The sequence below is a fragment of the Hevea brasiliensis genome, chromosome 1, assembly GCF_030052815.1.
Source record: "Hevea brasiliensis isolate MT/VB/25A 57/8 chromosome 1, ASM3005281v1, whole genome shotgun sequence".
Classification (NCBI taxonomy): domain Eukaryota; kingdom Viridiplantae; phylum Streptophyta; class Magnoliopsida; order Malpighiales; family Euphorbiaceae; genus Hevea; species Hevea brasiliensis.
The window spans coordinates 87,848,206-87,855,718 of record NC_079493.1 but is presented as its reverse complement, the minus strand read 5'-3'; positions in this window follow the sequence as shown (position 1 = coordinate 87,855,718).

The following is a 7,513-nucleotide window of genomic DNA, read 5'->3' as shown; positions in this document are numbered from 1 at the left end:
GAATTGAAGTGAGTAAGGATGTTAGAGTTGAACTTAGGCATGCTGCCCTTGGTAACCTTCAGGACTGGTTGTGAGTCTAGTAGGTTTGGGCAGCCATAAATGGAGTTGTATAGGTTCAATTAGTGCAAGGCCAATTGGACATGAAACTAGACACATAATGGCACAACTTTGGTGGAGAAACCCTGCCCAGAAAACCAAGCCAAGTTGACCTAAAAATTACCCTAATCCGGGTGACTTACATTCTGCCTGGGCAAAATGACAAAATGAATAGTGTTCATTCATTTGGTCATAACTCAGTGTAGAAAGGTCCAATTGACCTGAAATTTTACCAGCAGCAAGCTGAGACATAGCTCTACATTTTTCATGAGAAAACAAACCCAAATTTTGACCATAACATGTCCAAAAACTAACCTATATTCAGTGTACAAAACCTATAGAATTGGTTCTGCCAAGAAAAATCTGGAAAATTGCAATCCAGCCAGTTATGGTATTTAGGCCATAACTTGAGCTACAAAACTCTAAATAGAGTGATTCAAAAAAAGAAATGTAACTAGACACAATAAGAAACAACTTTCATGAAGACAATTTTGTTAAATTCCTACTGTACAAATGACCAATGGAACAAAAAACTTAGTGCTTGAAATCTGAAAATTGTGAATAACTAACACTAAGTTTTGAAATGGTATTGGCAACCAATACCAACAACTTTAGAATGCAAAAATGTGGTATGTTGGGGATATTAGAACCAATATACCTATTGTCTATGAAAAAGTCAACATTTTAGTTGACTAATGAAATAAATAGTAACAATGAAACTTCAATTTCAAGAATTGTAAAAATCTAAAAGTGTAACATGCCCTAGTACACCTTGTAAGATTGGTTTGGATAAGTTGGCATGTCAATAGGGTTCAGTTAGCAGTACTGCAAATGGCATTATGCCATTCTGAAATTATGGTGATATTTGGCCTTGTGCCTAATATTTATTACAGCTTATCAGCTGTTCTGTTGCACACCGGGAGATACATATGTGACCGATGGTGTGATGGCCCGAGATACTTATACCCAGTGCCAGTTTACCCGTTTATCTAGTCCAGTCATCCAGTATAGGTTACTTGGGCAACCAAAAATGAAAATTGATAAATTTAATGAAATAATGAATATAACAAGTACCAAATAAATAAGACTACAAATCATTATCGAAAATTTATCTGCATGAGACAACAATACATTCACTACATATTTATTTCCTTTTAGTTCTTTTTATTTTATTATTGGCACCATTAAGCATTATTGCTTAGCGCATTTCTTTTTGTCATGCGTAAGTTCTAGAGAGACTGACAGAGAGCCCAGTAGACCACAGATTGGGTGAGGTCGTCCACAGTTCTGCATAATATCTGTGTCACCTCACAGACTTCAGTGCATTGGTAGACACTAGGTCTCATTTTGGTATTTTGTAATTAAACTTTATTTTCTTATGTATAATTGAGACTCATGTAATATATTTTGGTATTAATGTAAATAGTTGAAATTTGTGTTTATAAATGAAAATTTGAGTATTTATTTATGATTTGTATATGATAATCATGTGAAATGAATGAATGAGAAATAAAAATATTGTTGAGAAATATTGAGACTTTGTTGATATAGTGGAGTTTGGGAATGATTGAAAATGAATTAGAAGTGTTTTTCACAGGTTTCGATTAGCCGGTACTCTGCTGGATTTTCTATAAAATTTACGGAACCTCAAATAAATTTATAATTTCAATAAATGACTCAAATGAGGTAAATTTAACAAATTGCACTTCATAACTATGAAGAAATAAATCAAAGAAGAATAAAAATGATTGAAATAAAATATGATGTTTCAGTACACTGTATGATATATCTTACTCGGCTATACTATAGACGGGTAAGGGGTATCACATTTAGTGATATCAGAGCCAGGTTTAGGTGTTTCTGGGTCTAGATCGAGTCCATACCATGCATTGCATTTGTAAGAGTTGAGGTGACACTAATGCAGATCTGTTTCTCTAAATGTGACACCCCTTACCCGTCTACAGTATGGCCGAGTAAGATATGTCACACAGTGTACCGGAATACCATATTTTATTTCAATCATTTTTATTCTTCCTTGATTTATTTCTTCATAGTTATGAAGTGCAATTTGTTAAATTTACCTCATTTGAGTCATTTATTGAAATTATAAATTTATTTGAGGTTCCGTAAATTTTATAGAAAATCCGGCAGAGTACCGGCTAAAAATGGAGAAAACAGTTCTTCGGAACCTATGAAAAACACTTCCAATACATTTTCAATCATTCCCAAACTCCATTATATCAACAAAGTCTCAATATTTCTCAACAATACTTTTATTTCTCATTCATTCATTTCACATGATTGTCATATACAAATCATAAATAAATACTCAAATTTTCATTTATAAACACAAATTTCAAGTATTTACATTAATACCAAAATATATTATATGAGTCTCAATTATACATGAGAAAATAAAAGTTTAATTACAAAATACCAAAATGAGATCTAGTGTCCTATCAATGCACTGAAGTCTGTGAGGTGACATGGATACTATGTAGAACTGTGGACGGCCTCACCCAGTCTGTGGTCTATTGGGCTCTCTATAAGTCTCTCCAGAACCTACGCGTGGCAAAAAGCAACGCTCTAAGCAATAATGCTTAGTGGTGCCAATAATAAAATAAAAAGAACTAAAAGGAAATAAATATGCAGTGAATGTATTGATGTCTCATGCAGACAAATTTTCGATAATGATTTGTAGTCTTATTTATTTGGTACTTGTTATATTCATTATTTCATTAAATTTATCAATTTTCATTTTTTGTTGCCCAAGTAACCTATACTGGATGACTAGACTGGATAAATGGGTAAACTGGTACTGGGTATCAAGTACCTCAGGCTGTCACACCATCGGTCACATATGTATCTCCCGTTGTGCAACAGAATAGCTGATAAGCTGTAATAAATATTAGGCACAAGGCCAAGTATCACCATAATTTCAGAATGGCTAAAAGCCATAAAATCACAGAATGGCATAATTCCATGTGCAGTACTGCTAACTGAACCCTATTGGCATACCAACCTATCCAAATCAATCTTACTAGGTGTACTAGGGCATGTTACACTTTTAGATTTTTACAATTCTTGAAATTGAAGTTTCATTGTTACTATTCATTTCATTAGTCAACTAAAATGTTGACTTTTTCATAGACAATAGGTATATTGGTTCTAATATCCCTAACATACCACATTTTTCCATTCTAAAGTTGTTGGTATTGGTTGCCAATACCATTTTAAAACTTAGTGTTAGTTATTCACAATTTTCAGATTTCAAGCACTAAGTTTACTGTTCCATTGGTCATTTTTACAGTAGGACAAAATTGTCTTCATGAAAGTTGTTCCTTATTGTGTCTAGTTTTATTTCTTTTTTTGAATCAGTCCATTTGGAGTTTTGTAGCTCAAGTTATGGCCTAAATACCATAACTGGCTGGATTGCAGTTTTCCAGATTTTTCTGGGTAGAACCAATTCTGCAGGTTTTGTACATTGAATGCCGGTCAGTTTTTGGATATGTTATGGTCAAATTTTGGTTTTATTTTCTTCATGAAAGTTGTAGAGCTATGTCTCAACTTTATGTTCGTAAAATTTCAGGTCAATTGGACCTTTCTACACTGAGTTATGACCAAATGAATGAATACTATTTATTTGGTCATTTTGCCTAGGCAGAATGAAAGTCACCCGGATTAGGGTAAGTTTTAGGTCAACTTGGCTTAGTTTTCTGGGCAGGGTTTCTTCAGAAAAGTTGTGTCATTATGTGTCTAGTTTTATGTCCAATTATCCTTGCACCAATTGAACCTATACAACTCCATTTATGGCTGTCCAAACATGCTGGACTCACAACCAGTCCTGCAGGTTGCCAAAGGCAGCATGCCTAAGTTTAACTCCAACATCCTTACTCACTTCAATTCCCCCTCACACACATTCAAATGGTCACTAATTGACCATTACAAGGTTAACATACCATTACATGAGCAAACTCTAATGTTGTTCAAATGTCAAGTTCATTCATGCACTATACTTGCATTTCACTTACACAAACATGTTCAATCACTCATCTAATACTAAGGGCAGCCCATGAACCACTTTACTTCAAGCAAATTTATCAACCCTAATCAACCCTAAGCTTCCAAAATTATAGGGAATGTATACACATAATTTTTATTTTATTTTTCTTACATTTTCTACTTATCTCATGGCATTAAGCATGAATTAAGTAAAAGTAGTAAGAGTTTGGACACTAACCTATTTGAGTAGAATTTCAAGCTAACAAAACTTTCTTTTTCCTTCCTTTTTTTGCTACCTAGTGGTGATTTAAGGTGTGAGGATCAAGTTTAGTGAAGAGCTTGAGTGGTTTTATGGTGAGATTAAGTGGGGTGTGAAGCTTGGAAATCTTTTTAATGGAGGTTGGGTTATGGGAGAGGGAGACGGCTGGAATGTTGAGGAAGAAGGCAGATGGCTTTTGTTTTTTTTTTTTTTTGTTTCAATTATCCTCTTTTTAATTGGTTTTTAATAGCTTGTTCAAATGTGATTGGTGGGAGCACTTTTAATGACCTCATGGTGATGTCATAATTGACATTTTTCTTATTTTCTTTTCTTTTCTTCTCTACTCATTTTCAATTTAATTTTTAGCAATATTTATTCATATTTTATGCCATAATAATTATTTACTTAACTGGACAAGTCGGCCAAAAATCATCTCTGAAGACGAAATGACCAAAATGCCCTCCGTTTAGCTTAACAAACTAAAATTGTCTGTACCAATTGAAAATTTTTTCTAAGTATATTCTTAGCATTCTAATGCCATAGAACCCTCAATGACTCTTATCTGGAGTCCCAAAAATTATTTTATGAATTTTCTCCCGAGTCTAGGGCTCCTAGTTGCAAGGACCGCAACTTCCCACTAGGTTACCCATCGCTAGGGCGCTAGCTCATTTAACTTGTTTGTATTTTATTTCTAAAATTTTTTCTAAATTTTTCTTATTACTATTTGAGTTAATTATGGTTCCTCACTTTAGTTTAAATATTTTTCCAGACGTTCTAGCTGTCCGAACTGACACCGGTCACCGGAACAGTAGAATGTACGGAATTGCTACAGTGAGGGTGTTACACATCCCACTGTGCGCACAATAGTAGTTGCTCCTTCATACATATCTTTCAATACTTGTATGTACCTACTAGATACCCTCTTTTGTTCTAACACTCTCCATAAGACATCTCCTGGAATACTATCATGAGCTTTCTCCAAATCAATAAAAACCATGTGTAGATCTTTCTTCACATCTCTATATTTCTCCATCAAGCTTCTAATGAGAAAGGTCGCTTCCATAGTTGAATGACCAAACATGAAGCCAAATTAATTGGGAGAGATAGAAGTGTCATGAAGTAGTTGATGTTCCACAACTCTCTCCCACAACTTTATAGTATGGCTCATGAGTTTAATTCTCCTATAGTCTGAGCAACTATGTATGCCTCCCTCATTTTTGAAATGGGTACTAAAATACTCCTCCTCCATTCATCAGGCATTTTATTTGAGTTTAGAATCTTATTAAATAATTTAGTTAATCATGCCACTCCCATATCTCCTAAACACTTCTACACTTCAATTGGTATTCCATCGGGTCCACAGACTTTACTCACTTTTATTCTCTTAAGCGCTTCCTTTACTTATAAAGATATAATCTTTCTAGCATAATTCATATTATTTTCTATTGCTCTGTAGTCTATATTCACGCTATTACCATTTTGACTATTATTAAAAAGATCATCAAAATAATTTCTCCATCTTTCTTTAATATCCTTATCTTTCACCAACATTTTTCCTTCTTTATCATTAATGCACCTAATTTGATTAAGATCTTGACGTTTCTTTTCTCTCCTCCTTGCTAATCTATAAATATATTTCTCTCATTCTTTAGTTTCAAGTTTCTCATATAATTTTTCAAAAGCCTGCGCTCTTACTTGACTAACTGCCTTTTTTTTCCTCTTTCTTTACTATCTTATACTGTTCAATCAATCTTCATTAATTAATTAGCTAAAGTGTGAAGCATTACTCTACTATTTATTTTCATTAGAAAGGTACAAATGATGCCATTATTATAATTATTAAAAAATATATTTCGATTGTCTAGCCATAAGACAAAATAATAATAATAATAATAATAATAATAATAATAATAATAATAATAATAATAATAATAATAGATTGATTGAGGCGATTTTCATATTCTGATAAATAATAGATTCTAAATATATAATTTTTAGAGCATAACCTACTGAATATATATAATAAACATTTATTTAATTATTTTAAATAGAATAGAATTTAGATTTTTTTATTCTTTTTATATTTCTTTCTTTTATTCTGTTTTATTTACGCATGTGATTATTATTATTAAAAAAATGAAGTATCTCTAGTCAATATTATTTCATTAAAAATTTTAAATAATAATTTACTTTTAATTTTAAAATTTTATCATAATTTTATTTTTATAAAATAAATTTTATTTATTAATAATTTTTATTAAACAAATTAATAATACCTAATATAATAAGAAGAATAAAATAATAAAATAACCATTCAAAACAATTTTAATTACAATAATCAGCATAACAATATTTTCTTATTTTCAATATCAGTTTTATTTATAAAAATTTTAAAAGTAAGTTTATTGAAATGATTAATAAATATTAATTCTTCATTTCAATTATGACAAATTTAAGTGCATTAGATAAAATTAATATAATTTTGTAATATTAAATAAAATGATTTTAATTAAAAATTATCTAAACTTACAAAACTTATGATAACTCATAGTATATAGAATTTTTTTTCTTTTTTTAAGAATCTAATATTATGCGATTTTTATGAAATACATTAGGTTTTCTTAAAAAAATAAAGTATTTGTTTCTTATTGAAAGAACCACTCATAATACCATTTTGTTACGTGTGTGTGTGTGTATATATACACACATATATTGTCATGACTCAAATTATAGGCCGGACAAACACTAGGACTTGGGTCAGCATAAGGCCCCCAAAGTCCGCAGTAAGCTCAACTAATCTCTATCCCATCCATAAAAGCCATATTTTGAACCCAATTTCAAGAAATTAATTGAACAGAGTTTGACCATAACATGGACCATCTAACGGGGAGTTTTCAACTCACCCGACTTATAGTCTCAAAATAAAGCCATTTGGGAAGCTCAGCTCACTTTTACAATCATCCATAAATCAATATAAAATCAAATAGGAGTCCAACTCCCTCATCCAACATGGTCATCCATCCACACATTCCACATACATAGATTAATAAGTTTACAATTCTAAATTAATTAATCTTACAATCCCAAGCTAAGTAAAATGGTTCTACACATGTGGAGATCTAAAATTTAAATTTAACAATACAAAATATGGAAATA